We start from the raw sequence: 19,052 nt of genomic DNA, 5'->3' as shown, positions 1-19,052 counted from the left end.
GTGGTACCAGTTATGCATTACGACGAGCAGCATCGATTGGAGAGGTTTGGTAGACTTTAGCCTCTGACTTTCAATGGTGTAGAGGGCGAGTATGCCCAGGGTTTCTTGGACAAGTATCAGAGGATGCTATGGACCGTAGGTATTTTAGAGACCAGTGGGGTCTCGTTCACTACTTTCCAATTTTCAGGAGCTGCCTTTACTTGGTGGGAGGCTTATGAGAGGTGTAGGCCTGTTGATGCAGCGCCCCTTACTTGGAAGCAGTTCTCCGCTCTCTTTTTGGAGAAATATGTGTCATAGTCTCGTAGGGAGGAGATGTGCAGGCAGTTCGAGCAGCTGCATCAGGATGATTTGACGGTGATGCAATATGAGATGAGATTTTAGAGCTAGCTCGTCATGCTATTTGGTTGGTTCCAACGGACAGAGAGAGGATCAGGAGGTTCGTGGATGGCCTCACATATCAGCTTCAGATTCTCATGACCAGAGAGAGGGTGTCAAGTGCTACCTTTGAGCAGGTTGTTGATATTGCTCGAGAGATTGAGTTAGTTCGTCGCTAGAAGCGAGATGAGAGGGAGGTCAAGAGGTTTCGAGGATCTGGTAGTTTTGGAGGTGTTCCTTCCAGAGGTCAGTTTCAGCACGACAGAGGTCGTCCTTTCAGACATGCTCATTCAGCTCACCCAGTTCATCGTGCGGCATCATCAGGCCATTGTTCTCACAGATCTTATCAGGGTCATTCATCACTTAGTGTCCTTCCAGCCTAGAGTTCGTCTCGTGCTCCATCGGTTCAAGGCTCTTCCATACCAGGTTCTTCTTTTGGTCATCCCAGTGCTAGGGGTTTGCTTCATTTCCCGTCCCCCGCACTAGAGAGTTGTTATAAGTGTGGAGAGTTTGGGCATATGAGGAGACAATGTCCTCATCTTCTAGGGGTCCATCTCAGTAGAGGAGTCAACCCTTGAATTCAGCTTCAGTTACTCCACCACCCGCCCAGGCAGCTAGGGGTGTGGGTCAATCAGCCAGGGGTCGCCCTAGAGGGGGAGGATGATCAGGTAGTGGTCAGACCCGATTCTATGCACTCCCAGCCAGACCAAATGATATTGCTTCAGATGTTGTGATTACATGTATTGTCTCAATTTGCCGCATAGATGCCTCTATGTTATTTGATCCTGGTTCCATTTTTTCATATGTGTCATCATATTTTGCTTGTTATTTGGATATGCCTCGTGAGTCTCTTGTTTCATTTTTTCGTGTATCTACTTCGTGAGTCTATGTTATATGGTGGGAGATACTATTGTTGTGGACCATATATATCGGTCGTGTGTAGTGACTATTGGGGGTTTGGATACCCGAGTGAACCTTCTGTTGCTTTGTATAGTGGATTTTGATGTGATATTGTGCATGGATTGGATATCTCTATGTCATGCTATTTTGGACTGTCATGCTAAGATAGTGACGTTGGTTATGCTGGGTGTGCCAGGGATTAAGTGGCGAGGTTCGACCGATTTTGTTCCCAATAGGGTGATTTTATTTCTGAAGGCCCAACGGATGGGTGGGAAGGGTTGTCTTTCTTACTTAGCCTTTGTGAGGGATGTCAATGCAGAGATTCCTACCATTGATTCTGTTCTAGTAGTGAGGGACTTTCCAGACGTATTTCCTGCAGACCTGCCAAGCATTCTACCGGACAGGGATATTGACATTGGTATTGATTTGATGCCGGGCACTCAGCCCATTTCTATTCCACCGTATCGTATGACACTGACAAAGTTGAAGGAGCAGCTTCAGGAACTCCTTGATAAGGGGTTTATTCGGCCTAGTGTGTCACCTTGGGGTGTACCTATTCTATTTATGAAGAAGAAGGATGGCACAATGAGGATGTGCATTAATTACAGGTAGTTGAACAAAGTCGCAATCAAGAACAAGTATCATTTGCCTCGTATTGATAATTTATTTGACCAGCTTCAGGGAGCGAGAGTGTTCTCCAATATTGATCTCCGGCCAGGGTATCACCAGTTGAAGATCAGGGACCCGGATATTCTTAAGACATCTTTCAGGACCCGATATGGTCATTATGAGTTCCTTGTGATGTCTTTTGGGCTAACCAATGCTCCAGCATCGTTCATGCATTTGATGAACAACATGTTTTGTCCCTATCTCGATTAGTTCGTTATTGTTTTCATTGATGATATTCTTGTTTACTTGCGTAGTCAGGAGGAGCACGCCGAGCATTTGAGAGTTGTATTGCAGCGGTTGAGGGAGAAGAAGCTTTATGCAAAGTTCTCCAAGTGTGAGTTTTGGCTTAGTTCAGTGGCTTTCTTGGGGCATATGGTGTCTAGTGAGGGTATTTAGGTTGATTCGAAGAAGATAGAGGAGGTTCAGAGTTGGCCCAGACCGTCCTCAGCCACAGTGATTCACACTTTTCTTGGTTTGGGGGGTTATTACCGCCGGTTCGTTTAGGGTTTTTCATCTGTTGCATCACCCTTGACCAAATTTACTCAGAAGGGTGCTCTATTCAGGTGGTCGGATGAGTGTGAGGCAAGTTTTTAGAAGCTCAATATGGCCTTGAACACAACTCCGGTGTTAGTTTTTCCATCAGCTTCAGGTTCATATACAGTATATTGTGATGCTTCTATAGTTGGTATTGGGTGTGTGTTGATGCATGAGGGTAGAGTGATTGTTTATGCTTCCCGTCAATTGAAGCCCCATGAGAAGAACTACCTTGTTCATGATTTGGGGTTGGCTGCCATTGTTCACACGTTGAAGATTTGGAGGCATTATCATTTGGTGTGTCTTGTGAGGTGTTTACTGATCATTGTAGCCTCCAGAACTTGTTCAAGCAGAAGAATCTCAATTTGAGGCAGCGGAGATGGTTGGAGCTGCTAAAAGATTATGATATCACTATCTTGTACCATCTGGGGAAAGCCAATGTAGTGGCCGATGCCTTGAGTAGGAAGGAAGTGAGTATGGGTAGTTTGGCGTATATTCCTGTTGGGGAGAGACCTCTTGCAGTTGATGTTCAGTTCTTGGCCAATCGGTTTGTGAGGTTGGATATTTCGGAGCCCAGTTAGGTCTTAGCTTGTGTGGTTTCTCGGTCTTCCTTGTTTGATCGTATCAGAGAGCGTAAGTATGATGATCCTCATTTGCTTGTCCTCAAAGATAGAGTTCAGCACGACGATGCCAGAGATGTAACTATTGGTGATGACAGAGTATTGAGGATGCAGGGTCGAATATGTGTGCCCAATGTGTATAGGCTTTAGGAGTTGATTCTGGAGGAGGCCCATAGCTCGTGATATTCCATCCATCCGGGTGCCGCGAAGATGTATCAGGATTTGAGACAGCACTATTGGTGGAGGAGAATGAAGAAGGATATTATAGGATTTGTATCTCAGTGTCTCAATTGTCAGCATGTGAAATATGAACATCAAAGACCGGGTGGCTTACTTCAACAGATGGATATTCCAGAGTGGAAGTGGTAGTGGATCACAATGGATTTCGTAGTTGGGCTCCTACGGACTTTGAGGAAGTTCGATGCTATTTGGGTGATTGTGGAATGGCTGACCAAGTCTGTGCACTTCATTCCTATGTGTTCCACCTATTCTTCAGAGCGGTTAGCATTGGTTTATAACTGAGAGATTGTTTGCCTGCACGGTGTCCCAGTTTCCATCATTTCAGATAGAGGTACTTAGTTTACATCGCAGTTTTGGAGGGCCGTGCAACGAGAGTTGGGTACTCAGGTTGAGATGAGCACAACTTTTCACCCTTACACGGACAGGCAGTCTGAGCACACTATTCAGATATTGAAGGACATGTTGAGCGCTTATGTCATTGATTTTGGGGGTTCATGGGACCAGTTCCTACCGCTCGCAGAGTTTGTATATAATAATAGTTATCAGTCGAGTATTCAGATGGCTCCATATGAGGCTTTATATGGGAGATGGTGTAGATCTCCAGTAAGATGGTTTGAGTCGGGCCAGGCCAGGCTTTTGGGTACAGACTTGGTACAGGATGCTTTGGGCAAGGAGAAAGTGATTCAGGAGCGGCTTCATACAGTGCAGTCAAGACAAAAGAGTTATGCAGAGAGGAAGGTTCGTGATGTGTCATACATGGGTGGGGAGAAGGTTCTAATAAAGGTTTCACCCATGAAGGGTGTTATGAGATTTGGGAAGAAGGGTAAATTGAGTCCTCGGTTCATTGGGCCTTTTGAAGTGCTTTGGAGGATTGGGGAGGTGGCTTATGAGCTAGCTTTGCCACCTAGCATGTCGAGTGTACATCTGGTATTTCATGTTTCTATGCTCCGACAGTATATTGGCGATCCGTCTCATGTTTTGGATTTCATCACGGTTCAGTTAGACGGTGATTTAACTTATGATGTGGAGCCAGTGGCAATTTTGGAGCGTCAGGTTCGAAAGTTGACATCAAAGGATATAGCTTCAGTGAAAGTGCAGTGGAGAAGGCCACCTGGGAGACCAAGCGGGAGATGTGGAGCAGATATCCTCACCTATTTGAGGCTTTAGGTATGTTTCTTGACTTGTTCGAGGACGAATGTTTGTTTAAGAGGGGGAGGATGTAATGACCTGGCCGGTTGTTTCATGAGTTACAGTATCGTTCTCCCCATTTCTGCTTCTTTATGTGTTGTTCAGCCGTATTTCATCATATTGTGTTGGTTGTTCTGTGTTCGGAGTGGCCATGGAGTGAAATGAGACACTTAGTCTCTTATTTGGAAGCTTAAGTTGGAAAAGTCAACTGGATGTTGACTTATGAGTAGAAGTCTCGGATGTGAATTTTGATGGTTCAGATAGCTTCTTTAGGTGATTTTGGACTTAGGAGAGTGTTCAGAATGTAATTTGGAGTTCTGTGGTCGAATTAGGCTTGAATTGGCGAAATTAAAAATTTGGAGTTTCCGGTCGGCAGTGGAAATTTTGATATCGGGGTTGGATGGAATTCCGGAAATTGGAATAGGTCCGTAGTGTTATTTGTGACATGTGGAAAAATTTCAGGTCATTCGGAGGTGATTTGGTAGGTTTCGGCATTGTTTGTGAAATTTGAAAGTTTCCAAGTTCTTAGGCTTGAATCCGGGGTTGATTTGGTGTTGTTTTGAATGATTCGAAGGTTCGACTAAGTTTGAATGATGTTATGGGATGTGTTGGCATGTTTGATTGAGGTTCCGAGGGCCTTGGGTGTGTTGTGGATGCTCAACGGGTCATTTTTGGACTTGAAAGGTTGGCAGATTTTGCTGGTATTTTTGCTGCAAAAGATCCTTCTTCACGATTACGTGAGGAGGCTCGCGATCGTGTAGAGCATTTTTGGATACCATTCAAGTTGTTCATCACGTTCGTGGAGTAAGGGATGCAATCGCGTATGTTGATTAGGCAAAGCATCACGAACACGTGGGTTAAGTCGCGTTCGCGTAGGGTTATGTGGACCAAGGCTGGGGCCACGCTTTTGTTCATCACAAACGCGATTAGTGGTCCGCGATTGCGTAAGAGAGAGAGGTAGAGCATTGCATTCGCGTGGTGGTTGACGCGTTTGTGTAGGGTTAAATCAGGAGCCAACGAAATTGTTCTTCGCGATCGCGAGGTTGTTTCCGCGATCGCGATTAAGAGAACACCTGGGCAGAGTGTTTAAGTTCAAAATCGAGGGTTTTGGTCCATAATTTCAAAATTCATTAGAGAGTTCAGGAGAAGGCGATTTTGGAGGGGATATTCAATTGAGTGATTGGGGTAAGTGTTCTTCACTCAAATTTGGTTAAATTTCATGATTATGTCTTGATTTTTATCATTTAATTTGGGAATTTGGGGAGAAAATTGTGGAAAATGGAAAAAAATTTGGAGAGTTGATTTTGGAGATTTCGATGGTCATTTGATGTCGAATTTTGGTGAATTTGATATGGGTAGACACGTGAGCGAATGGGTTTTCCAGTTTTGTGATTTTTATGGGATTTCGAGATGTGGGCCCTGGGGTCGGGTTTGGCCAATTTCTGGATTTTTGAGTTAATTTGATAATTTTCGCATGGGCTTTGTTCCTTTGGCATGTATTGATGATATGATTCTGATTTTGGATAGATTCAAGATGATTTGAGGCTGAGTCAAGAAGCAAGGGCATCGTAGAGTAGATTTTCGCCCGGTTTAAGGTAAGTAACTATTGTAAATCTAAACCTGAGGGTATGAAACCCCAAAAATTCGTACTATTTTGATAAATGAGGTGATGCACATGCTAGGTGACGGGCGTGTGGGCATGCACCAGTAGGGATTGTGACTTGGTCTGTCCCGTAGAAATGGTAGAGTTGCCTATTTTGATAAACTCTATATGATATCTTTGTGTCATAGAAATGATACTAGAAATTATAGCTGAATGCAATATTTTGGGGCCTTATGCCGTACTGTTGGACCCTCAGGGGCATTTTACTGTTATCTTCACATTGTTTTTGATAGAAAGCATTATCCCCAAGAATGGTTTATACCTGTTTATTGTTAAATCTTATGCCTCACTCTATTTTTAATATTTATGAAAGTGTTTTTGGTTGAGTTCCCTGAGTTTGCACTGAGATGCCCGAGTGGCTTGTGAGGCTGATGAGTGAGTGAGGCCGATGGCCGGATTGTGAGGATAGTTATGGATCGGGCTGCACACCGCAACAATATAGCGCATGGGCTGTAGGAGCTCTTCCGGAGTCTGCACACCCCCAGTGAGCGTAGTCGACTTTATGTATATTTACGGATCGGGCTGCACACCGCAACAATTATTATTATGAGATATCTATTGAGCGAGAGTGCTGAGTGTGAGTGCTGATTGATGAGAGTTGAGTCACGAGTGACTGAGAGGCTTGCCCGAGGGGCTATATATATATGAGTGATACTTTGCCCGAGGGGCTTGTTTTATGAAATTATTGTTTTCACTCTTCTCTTAGACTCTATTGAAAAATGTTGAACAAATGTTTTAAATAACGTTCATTGAAACTAGAATTTTTACGAGATGTTCGGAATTTGAATTACTGATTCGACTTTGTTTTTTCTATTGAGATTCTATGTTAGACTATGTATATGATTAAAATGCTCGTCACTACACTCAGCCTTTATTTACTTTGGTTACTTACTGAGTTGGCGTACTCACATTACTCCCTGCACCTTGTGTGCAGATCCAGGTGCTAGAGCATCCGAGTGAGATTATCCAACAGCTTCTGGGTATTTTTTTGGAGATAGCAAGGAAGCTGCACGACGTCCACAAACCTGTCTTTCTCCTTCCTATCCTTAGTATTATATATTTCAGTCTTATTTATATTAAGAAGACAGTATTGGACTGTATTTTTAGTGGCTCATGACTAGTGACACCAGGATCGGGCAGTGTTGATATATTTGCGTATTTGTTTTCCGCGTATTTTGATATACTAAAATGAAATATTTGTGATCATACTTAATTATAAAAATGAATTTACAAAAGGCCCTTTGTGTTATTAGTATTGAATCGGCTTGTCTGGTACTGTGATAGGCGCCATCACAACCGGGATGGTTTGGTGTCGTGACAAGTCCTTCAATAACTTGGTAATTCTCTAACTTTGGAGACATATTAACTCCATAATAAAAGTCACCATAATGTGCATCTTTAAGAGCTTTTAGAATTTAGAAAATCATTCTTCACATAATGTTTTGACAAATACATTGGTTTATGTTAAAAGACTTTACATGTGGCTATAATGTCTATTAACCTATGTAAATGCTAGCAATTAATTGTATCTTGATGGTCTTTCATTTTATTAAGGGAGTACTATGATCATCATATTTATTTGGATATCAGCATTAGATGTATCTTCGTGAAATTCGAAGGCATTGATCTGTGTTACACGTGTTTGTTTCATTAGCAAGTGTTTGTTACATAATTATAATGACAATTAGAGTGATAACTAATATTTTTAAAGATTCATTGTGACTAAGTATTTATGCTTATAGATGCTAAATTAAGTGATACTACGTTCAAGATATTATTAGTTATGATTGGTTATTATGATCATTGTTTACCTCGAAAATACGAGTAACAATTAAATTTGATTTGTGGTTTTAAAGATATGTGATTTAGTTCAATACCAATTAATAATCAAGAAATATGAAGTAGAAATGAAAGAGACAAGTAAATCAAACCAGTGTTACTCAACAGTAGTGATCTCGAGCTTAGTGGCCTCGAGGTGGCTTTGAGCAATAGGAACAATTAAGTAAGAAAAGTAAAGTAAGAACAACAAAGCTAAAGGACAGTTCTGATGAATAGTAGGAAAAAAGTAGAGAGTATATACTTTCCTAAATGATAAGATGTCTTACAAATGATTGGGGTCCCCTTTATATAATTGGGGAACCCTAAATAAGCAATATTTCTATTTACAGTAAGGAATATTCTTGGTACAACTCTCTAACCGCCTAGTACGAGATCGTACAATCATATTCCGGGATTTACGCCATGACTTTGGGGACGTGACAGGAATCTAACTCATTCTGGTACAAATCCATAACGGTACTACTTCGGGGTCGAGCACACTCGACCTCAGTATGAATCGTGCTCCGCCTTTGAACTCGGATCTGGTCCCTCGAGCTTGATCTTGATCTTGCCCGGACTCAAACTTAGGATGGGCCCTTGAGCCTATAAGTCGAAGGCATACGATTTTGACCATATACAGATAATCCCCACGTTTCTTAGAGTAAAATAATAAGAAACGATTTGATCCTCGTTTTCCCGAAGTCTTTAGTGATGACGTCATTTCCATGATGCAGGTATTCGAAGTGACCAAAACGTCCCGTCAGTCCACTTCCCTAAAACATTGAATGGATGCTAGTATTGGTTTGCCACTAGCGCCGCCAAACCGTCGTTGCCCTTCTATAAATATGTGTCGATTCCTTCGAATAAAGAACTTTAATCTTTCTTTACATCTTTCCCTTCTTTATCTCTAATCACCTGTTTCCACCGCCTCTTTAAGCGCCGGAAAATGCCAAGCTCTTGTAAGAAACACCACATTCTTGTACAACTAGTATTCTTTAGCTTAAAATCATGGTTAAAACTTCCAAAACTGTCCCCAAAAAGGATAAAGCATCATCTTCTTCTACCTCCCGGCTGACCAAACTGGTGGTGCCGCCAACTCTTGGGGAAATCACCCCCAACCCTTGTATAATTAAGAAGGACATTAGTATTGAAAATCCCCACAACGTCCCAAGCAGATGCGAGCATGCATATTGATATCTTAGCTTGATATTAAAGAAGCATCTTAAGGACGTGAAGAAGCACTATGGCTGGGGAGATGAGGTTGTGATTCAGATCCCGAGCCCCGAGGATAGCAATACTACCCACGTGGAGGGGTTTTTAAGTGTTTATACTTACCCCTTCACACTGGTTCCCCTTGATCCGGTGGTGATTGACTTCAACAAAACGTACAAAATCACCCTTGGCCAGATTCACCCCTCTTTTTCGCGCATCGTGATCATGCTGTGCTATTTTTCCGAAAAGGCCAAGGGTTTGGAATTACCCTCAACCACCTGATTCGATTGTACTGGCCCCGGCTGTTTCGAGGGCTTGTCAAGCTGCAACGTTGCAAGAAGAAAGCCTTCTTTGCCAGCAGCAATGAAGCCAAGGATCGGGGTTGTATGAGCCGGTTCGTCAGAGTAAGGACTTCGGATGTCATTCCCAGGGATAAAATGTCGTTCCTAGAGAGATGGAATTACAATTGTAAGTGGAGTCCTTCTTCCTAATATCTATATATACTCTATTTCCACATCCCATAATAATACTTTTATCTTTTCTGCAACTGTTGCTTGGACACCCCTCGATGTCCTCGATCTCGAGGACTGGGTCCGAAAGTTGGCTACTTGGACACCCCTCGATGTCCCCTCAACTTCGAGGCATTAAAGTGAAGGGTCTGGCCCAGGCCAAGAAAATTGAGGAGTTAAAGACAGAGCTAGCTAGAGCCCGGGCCGAAGCTATAGAGGCTAAGGCTGAAACTGAGAAGACGAAGGTTGCGACTGATAAATCCATACCGTATACTTAAGGGACGCTGCGGTTGTTCAAGCTGAGTTGAGGGAGGCCTCTGACCGTGAAAAGACGGATCAATGATTTGGCCAAGTGCAACCACAGGGAAACTCTCGAAGAAATCCATGCCTGAGGGTTCGACCTTACCGAGGAGATAGCTGAGGCAAAGGTGCGGGAAACCGATGCCAGGTTTCTTGTCTCTTCCAATGATGACGATGTAGCGAGTGGCTCTGGGGACAGGGAAGGTGAAGAAGATGTTCCCGAGGGAGAGGAGGCTCCAGAAGATAGAGCTGCCGAAGATACAGCTCCTGAGGATGGCGCTCCCGGGGATATGACCCCGAAAATAGATTAGGTTCTCTTTTTCTTTTCTGCGCAAGGTCCCCTTGCGGGCATTGTAAATATGTTTTGTAAAAATTCCCTTATGAAATATTAAATATCTTTTTGTTCTATCCTCGACTTGTGTTAAATTTTATTTTGTTCTCATTTGTGGAAGATTTCGATAATTCAAAGAATTACCTCGAGTACCGGTTCAGACTCAGAACGTAATAAACCCTTAGGTTTTTATTTGATCAATATAATACCCCTTAGGGTTTTATTAATCCTTGGGCTAAATTTAAATCGATATGATGTGAGCTCGGGACGTCGGAGTTCTTGAGTTTGAGTTGAGTGAGAACGGGATATCGACCTCTATATGTTTTGGCCCTTAGGCTCTTATATATCAGCCCTTAGGCTCTTTAAGTTGGTTCTTAGGCTCTTATACATTGGCCCTTAGGCTCTTAGACATTAGCCCTTAGGCTCTTTAAGTTATGTCGTTTCGGCCTTTAAAATGGCTATAATTTTTCCCTCTTTCCGGCTAAAAGACTTAGTAAAAATTTTTGTATGCCTTAGCATGTATTTTTGTACCCGTTTGGGTTTTTTGAAGGTTCGACGTATCGGAACCTTATTAGTAATTTGTTGTTTAAACATCATCGAATACATCTTGATGTTTTTCAGAAGGCTGATGTTATCAAAGCCTTTGGATTATTCGAGCGCCAAATTTATCGAAGCCCGTAGATTTTTTGAAGGCTAAATTTATCGAAGCCCTTTATATTCTGCTTTCACCGAGGGTAGCCTGATTTAACCGGTTTTTCAATGTTCAAAGGCCTTTAATTTATGGCAAAAGTCGGACGTCTCCGAGCCGCATTATTTTGGCCGTAGTCTTTACTATGGCTATAGCCTTCGGGTCTGTCACTTGGACTTGCTTCTCGATAACTTTTCGAACATGTCCAAAAAGTTAGTCCCCTAGTATATTGTCTTTGGCCTTTTTTTCGAGGGTGTGCCTCTTTAAGGACACGAGTTCGAGTTTTCGATGATCCGGATGTACTGACTGTCGATGACTGTCCTCGAGTATTCGGGGGTGCTTTTATGCTTTGGCTCTTGAACCGTTTCCTGTATGATTATAAGTGTAGAGATCGTTAATAGTAGACTTCTTTGAGACACAAAGTGTTTTTGATATTAATATAATGCTTCTTCAAAGAATTGATACATGCGTACATGCTTTGTCGTCGGGGCTCGGCTAGTCTATATGGACACGGTTCATCTGACCGTTTGGCCCATTACAAAGTTTTCCTATTGATGCCCTCTTAGGCGTGAAGTATTTTCCTTGAAAATATAACCTCTGAGGATGATGTCGCCCAGTATTTGAGGTTGATTAAAAAGAAGCCTTGGATACTATTGAGTGCTCCTTAGGTAGCACGTAGTTGTTGCCTCATTAAAAACCTTACCGGTAAAACCCATTTGGGACAAAATCCGATCTAAAGGAAAAAGAGTGCAACACATGCTTTAAAACCTAAGGCCTTCGTGTAAAAAAAGGGTGTCATCGAGATCATGCGCCTTCGATAGCTTCGATCGAAAATCTGTAGTAAGTTAGTTTTAAACCTAAATGGACAAAAAGGATAAAGTCATACCTTAGTAGTAGTATCGTTTGAGTAATGATATGTTCTAATTGTTTGGCAATTGTTCACCTTCCATTGTGCTAAGTTTTAATATCCTTTATTGATAACTCTGAGGACTCGGTATGGTCCTTTCCAATTCGGGCCTAGTTTCCCTTCATTAGGGTCTCGAGTATTGAGGGTGACCTTTCGCAGAACTAAGTCCCCGACTCCAAAGTGTCGAAAGTTGGTCCTTCTATTGTAGTATCTTTCAATCCTTTGTTTCTGTCCGGCAATCCGAACGAGTGTTGCTTCTCGCTTTTCATCTAATAACTCGAGGCTAGCATTCATGGCCTCATGATTTGACTCCTCCGATGCGTGTCGAAACCTAGCGCCGGGTTCTCCAACTTCGGGGGGATGAGGGCCTCGGAGCCGTATACTAGAGAAAACGGGTTGGCCCCCGTGCTAGACTTTGATATCGTCCGATATGCCCAAAGGACCTCGGGTAAAACTTCTCTCCATTTACCTTTCGCATCGTCCAATCTTTTCTTCAATAATAGATTTATTTGTTGACTCGGCATGTCCATTTCCAGTTGGATGGTACGGTGTCGATAAGATCCTCTTTATTTTGTGCATCTCGAGGAACTCTGTTACCTTGCTACCTATGAATTGTTTTCCATTATCATTGTCACGATCCTAAAACTGACCCAGCCGACACAAACCCAAAACCAACCAGAAAATCATAAGAAGTTTTAACTAAAATCCCATAATATAAGTTTAAATAAGCAGTGCAAAAATATAACACAAGCCCGACATCGGGGTGTCACCAGTCATGAGCATTTACAAACTCCTCTAGGAACAAGAAAGGATGACATAGTCCGAAAATAAACTACTAAGACAATCTAAATAAGATAGAAAGGAGAAGCACTGGCTGCGAAGGCCAAGCAGCTACCTAGTCAACTTCAGAGACCTGATGGAAGACTGATCAGCACTCACTATCGCGTCCCGAGACCCCTGGATATGCTCACAAAGTGTAGGGAATAATGTGAGTACACCAACTTAGTAAGTAATAAAAGTAAATGAAAGCTGAGTAGTAAGAAAACACGTAATTTCACGTCATAGCACTACAACAAAATAGTATATTCCCAGAACAATACAATAAAGCAATAAAACTCGTAAAAACAACTCAGTTCAGTAAAACCTTTTTAAAACATCTTCAAATAGTTTCAAATGAGTGATGAAAATAGTGAGTAGAAGTGATGAAAGCATAAACAACCCCTCGGGCAAAACATGTACCACAACCGCCCCTCGAGCAAAGTATCAACATATCCAGCCCCTCGAGCTACCTCACAATCACTCGTAATCAGCCCCTTGGGCAACAACATGAAACAACAACAGCCCCTCGGGCATTATCACATATCTCACACTGTGTACCCGTGCTCACTATGAGTGGTCAAACTCCGAAGGGGCTCCTACAGCCCAAGCGCTATCACAAGCCATCTCGTGGCATAACAAATCAGGCCCTCGGCCTCTCATATATCACAAATAAGTACAAGATGTTGTGGCGTGTAGCCCGATCCCATAATATCCTCACAACACAGGCCCTCGACCTCACTCAGTCAGAAACCTCTCAAGCCACTCGGGCAACAGTAAATCATGATGCTCAGCCCAAAATATCATTTAAAAATATCAAAACGGAGTAGATACGCCTGAGTTATGAAAACAGTAGAATAAAGCATGACTGAGTACAGATAATAAGTCAAAATAGTGAGGACTAGCAGTAAAACGCTCCTAAGGGTCCAAAACAAGTGGCACGAGGCCTAAATATGGCATTCAGCCCAAAACATGGTAATACTTTCCAAAACACAATGATATCAAACAGTTTTCAATCAAATATGCGACTTAACAGTTGTACGGGACAGACCAAGTCACAATCCCCAATCGTGCACGACCCCACACTCGTCATCTAGCGTGTACGCCATCTCAAGGTAGCACAACAATGTGAATCCAGGGTTTCATACCCTCAGGACAACATTTACAATCATTACTTAAATCAAACCGATCCAAACTCTAACCCACGATACCTTCACCTCTCGAATCGGCCTTCAAATGCTCCGAATCTAACAAGAATCAATTTCACATAATTAATACATGCTAAAGGAACAAAGCCCACTCGAAAATAACCAATCTACATCAAAAACCCCGAAATTGGCCAAACCCGACCCTCGGGCCCACGTCTCAGATTCTAATAAAAATCACAAAACTAGAATCCTTACAAAACTACCGAATACATCAAAATCCGACCACAGATGACCCCTCAAATCCCTAAATCAAAGTCTCCAATTTCAAACCCTAAACCCCCAATTTAACCACTAATTTCCATAAACTCTATGTCTAATCAGTAAAATATCACCATAGAAACGAGTTTTAGTTCCAAGAATCTTACCTCCACGAAATTCCCTTGAATTCCCTCTTCAAATTGCTCCCACAAGCTCCAACCCGAATGAGAAATTGATGAAATAAGCCAAAAATTTGCGAAGGTATCTATTTTTATGTTCTGCGCAGCGATACCACACCTGCAGCCTTTTTACTCGCATCTGCGGACCGCTTATGCGGTTAAAGTAACCGCACCTGCGGTTTTCACTTAAGGTCCTAACTCTGCATCTACGGCTAAAACTCGCACCTACGGCCCCGCAGGAGCGATAGAATTTGTGCACCTGTGGTCAAGCTCCAGCTGACCCTGGACCGCTTCTGTGACCTTCTCTGCGCATCCGCGACATCGCACCTGTAGTCCCCAATCCGCAGGTATGGAAATGAGAGAAGCAGAAAATCTGCAGCACAACTCCAAAAACCCAACCTCTCTATCAACCATCCAAATCCATCATGAGGCCCTCGGGACCTCAACTAAACATGCCAACAAGTCACATACCACTATTCAAACTTGTTCCAACCTTCGGAACACCCAAAACAACATCAAAATATCAAAACACCATCAGATTCAAGCCTAAGAATTCCAAAACTTCCAAATTCTTCTTTCGATCAAAAAGTCTATCAAACCTCGTCCGAATGACTTGAAATTTTGCACACACATCCCAAATGACACAACGGACCTACTCTAATTTCCGAAATTCCATTCCGACCCCTATATCAAAATATTCACTACCCACCGAAAACTCCAAAATTTCAATTTCGCCAATTCAAGCCTAAATGTACCTCGGACCTCCAAAATATATTTCGATCATGCTCCTAAGTCTCAAATCACTTCACGAAGCTATCCGAACCATAAAAACCAAGTTCCAAGATCATTTACTCACAAGTCAACTTCCGGCTGACTTTTCCAACTAGAAGGTCAACTTAAGAGACTAAGTGTCTCATTTCTCTACAAAAGCACCCCGAACCCAAAGTAACCAACACGATGCTATGAAACACTATTGAACAACACATAAAGAAGCAGAAATGGGAGGGAACGGAGCGGTAACTCATGAAATGACCAACTGGGTTGTTACATCCTCCCCCTCTTAAACAAACGATTGTCCTCGAACGAGTCAAGAAACATACCTGAAGTCTCAAATAGGTGAGGATATCTGCTCCGCATCTCCCGCTCGGTATCCCAAGTATCCTCCTCTACGGGCCAACCTCTCCACTGCACTTTCATTGAAGCTATATCCTTTGATCTCAACTTTCGAACCTGACGCTCCAAAATAGCCACTGGCTTCACATCATAAGTCAAATCACTGTCTAACTGAATCGTGCTGAAATCCAAAATATGAGGCGGATCGCCAAATACTTCCGAAGCATAGAAACATGAAATACTGAATGCACACTCGATAAACTAGGTGGCAAAGAAAGCTCATAAGCCACCTCCTCAATCCTTTGAAGCACCTCAAAAGGCCTAATGAACTGAGGGCTCAATTTACCCTTCTTCCCAAATCTCATAACACCCTTCATGGGTGAAACCTTCAATAGAACCTTCTCCTCGACCATGTAGGACACATCACTAATCTTCCTGTCAGCATAACGTTTTTTTCTCGACTGCCCTATATGAAGCTGCTCCTGGATCACCTTCACCTTGTCCAAAGCATCCTGCACCAAGTCTGTACCCAAAAGCCTAGCCTCACCTGGCTCAAACCAACCAACTATAGATCTACACCGTCTTCCATACAAAACCTCTTATGGAGCCATCTGAATACTCGACTGATAACTGTTGTTATAAGCAAACTCCACGAGCGGTAGAAACGGGTCCCATGAACCGTCGAAATCAATGACACAAGCACGCAACATGTCTTCCAATATCTGAATAGTGCGCTAGGACTGCCCATCCGTCTGAGGGTGAAAAGATATGCTCAACTCAACCTGAGTACCCAACTCTCTCTGCACGGCTCTCCAAAACTGCAAAGTAAACTAAGTACCTCTATCTAAAATAATAGAAACTAGGACACCATACAAGCAAACAATCTCTCGGATATAGATCTCTACCAACTGCTCTGAAGAATAGGTAGTACATACATGAATGAATTACGCGGACTTGGTCAGCGAATCCATAATCACCCAAATAAGCCACCCGGTCTCTGATGCTCATATTTCAGCTGCTGACAATTGAGACACCGAGCTAAAAATCCTATAATGTCCTTCTTCATTTTCCTCCACCAATAATGCTATCTCAGATCCTGATACATCTTTGTGGCACCCGGATGAATGGAATACCGCGAGCTATGGCCTCCTCCAGAATCAACTCCTGAAGCCCGTCTACATTGGGCACGCATATTCGGCCCTGCATCCTCAATACCCCATCATTGCCAATAGTCACATCTCTAGCATCGTCGTGCTGAACTTTATCCTTAAGGACAAGCAAATGAGGATCATCATACTGGCACTCTCTGATGCGATCAAACAAGGAAGACCAAGAAATCATACAAGCTAAGACCTGACTGGGCTCTAAAATATCCAACCTCACAAATCGATTGGCCAAGGCCTAAACATCAACTGCAAGAGGTCTCTCCCCAATAGGAATAAATGCAAGACTGCCCATATTCACCGCCTTCCTACTCAAAGCATCGGCCACTAAATTGGCCTTCCCCGGATGGTACAAAATAATAATATCATAGTCCTTTAGCAGCTACAACCATCTCTGCTGCCTCAAATTGAGATCCTTCTGCATGAACAAGGGCTGGAGGCTACGAAGATGAGTAAACACCTTACAAGACACACCATAAAGATAATGCCTCCAAATCTTCAATGCGTGAGCAATGGTAGCCAACTCTAGATCGTGAATAGGGTAGTTCTTCTCATGGGGCTTCAACTGACGAGAAGCATAAGCAATCACTCTACCCTCCTGCATCAACACACACCCAATACCAACTCTCGAAGTATCACAATACCCTGTATATGAACCTGAAGCTGATGGCAAAACTAACACTGGAGTTGTGGTCAAGGCAGTCTTGAGCTTCTGAAAGCTTGCCTCACACTCATCCGACCACCTGAATAGAGCACCCTTTTGAGTCAACTTGGTCAAGTGTGATGCTATAGATGAAAATCCCTGAACGAACTGATGGTAATAACCCACCAAACCAAGAAAACTACGAATCTCTGTGGCTGAAGATGGTGGGGGCCAACTCTGAACTCTATCTTCTTCGAATCAACCTGAATACCCTCACTGGAAACCATGTGTACTAAGAAAGCCACTAAATTGAGCCAAAACTCATATTTGGAGAACTTTGCATAGAACCTCTCCTCTCTCAGTATATGCAACACAACTCTCAAATGCTCCGCGTGCTCTTTCTGACTATGCGAGTACACGAGAATATCATCAATGAAAACAATCAAAAACGAGTCGAGATAAGGCCGAAACACGCTGTTCATCAAATGCATGAACGCTGCTGGGGTATTGGTCAACGCAAAAGACATCACGAGGAACTCATAATGACTATATCAGGTCATGAAAGCTGTTTTACGAATATCCGAGTCCCTGATCTTCAAATGGTGATACCCTGAGCTGAGATCAATCTTGGATAACACCCTCGCTCCCTGAAGCCGATCAAATAAATCATCGATACGAGGCAAAGGATACTTGTTCTTGATTGTAACTTTGTTCAACTTCCTATAGTCAATGCACATCCTCATCGTGCCATCCTTCTTCTTCATAAATAGAACAAGCGCACCCTAAGGTGACATGCTGGGCCAAATAAACCTCTTATCAAGGAGCTCCTGAAGCTGCTAGTTCAACTCCGCTGGTGCCATACGATACAGTAGAATAGAAATGGGATGAGTGCTCGGCACCAGATCAACACCAAAATCAATATCCCTATCCGGTGGCATGCCCGACAAGTCTGTAGGAAACACATCCGAAAAGTCCCTTACTACCGGGACCAAATCAATGGTAGGAGCCTCTGCATTGAAATCCCTCACAAAAGCTAAGTATGAAAGAAAACCCTTCCTAACCATCATTCAGAAATGAAATCACCCTACTAGGAACAAAATCAGTCGAACCTCGCCACTCAAAACGTGGCACACCCAGCATAGCCAACGTCACTATCTTAGCATGACAGTCCAAAATAGCACGACATGGAGATAGCCAATCCATGCCTAATATCACACCAAAGTCCACCATACAAAGCAACAGAAGGTACACTCGGGTCTCCAAACCCCCAATATTCACCACACACGACCGATACATGCAGTCTACAACAATAGTATCGCCTACCGGAGTAAATACATGAATAGATGAAACAAGAGACGCATAGGTCATATCCAAATAACGAGCGAAATATGATGACACATATGAAAAAGTGAAACTAGGATCAAATAACATAGAGGCATCTCTGTGGCAAACTAAGACAATAGCTGTAATCACAACATTTAAAGCAATAGCATCGGGTCTAGCTAGGAGTGCATAGAAACGGGCCTAACCACCACCTGATCGACCTCCCCCTCTAGGGCGACCCATAGTTGATTGTCTTTCACCCCTAGCTGGGTGGGTGGTTAGTGAAGTAGTTGGTGCTGAAGTCGGTGGCTGACTCCTCTGCTTAGACGAACCCCCTTGACGACGAGGACACTGCCTCCACATGTGCCCCAACTCTCCACACTCATAACAACTCCCTGGTGTTGGAGACGGGGACTAAAGGGAACCCCTAGCACTTGGATGATTAGCAGAAGAAC

The 19,052-nt window shown here is 43.0% G+C and overlaps 1 long non-coding RNA gene across 1 annotated transcript in view; it reads right to left on the bottom strand.

Annotated features, from left to right (window-relative positions):
- Positions 1-12,665: 12,665 nt before the first annotated feature.
- LOC107812572 (uncharacterized) overlaps positions 12,666-19,052 on the bottom strand; it is a 28,654-nt gene continuing 22,267 nt past the window's right edge. Inside the window, exon 3 of the long non-coding RNA XR_012710087.1 lies at positions 12,666-12,911. This is a non-coding gene — a long non-coding RNA (uncharacterized LOC107812572). The remainder of the gene's footprint in view (positions 12,912-19,052) is intronic.

The sequence above is a fragment of the Nicotiana tabacum genome, chromosome 1, assembly GCF_000715075.1.
Source record: "Nicotiana tabacum cultivar K326 chromosome 1, ASM71507v2, whole genome shotgun sequence".
In the NCBI taxonomy this organism is placed as follows: domain Eukaryota; kingdom Viridiplantae; phylum Streptophyta; class Magnoliopsida; order Solanales; family Solanaceae; genus Nicotiana; species Nicotiana tabacum.
This window is presented reverse-complemented; position numbering and strand designations above follow the sequence as displayed.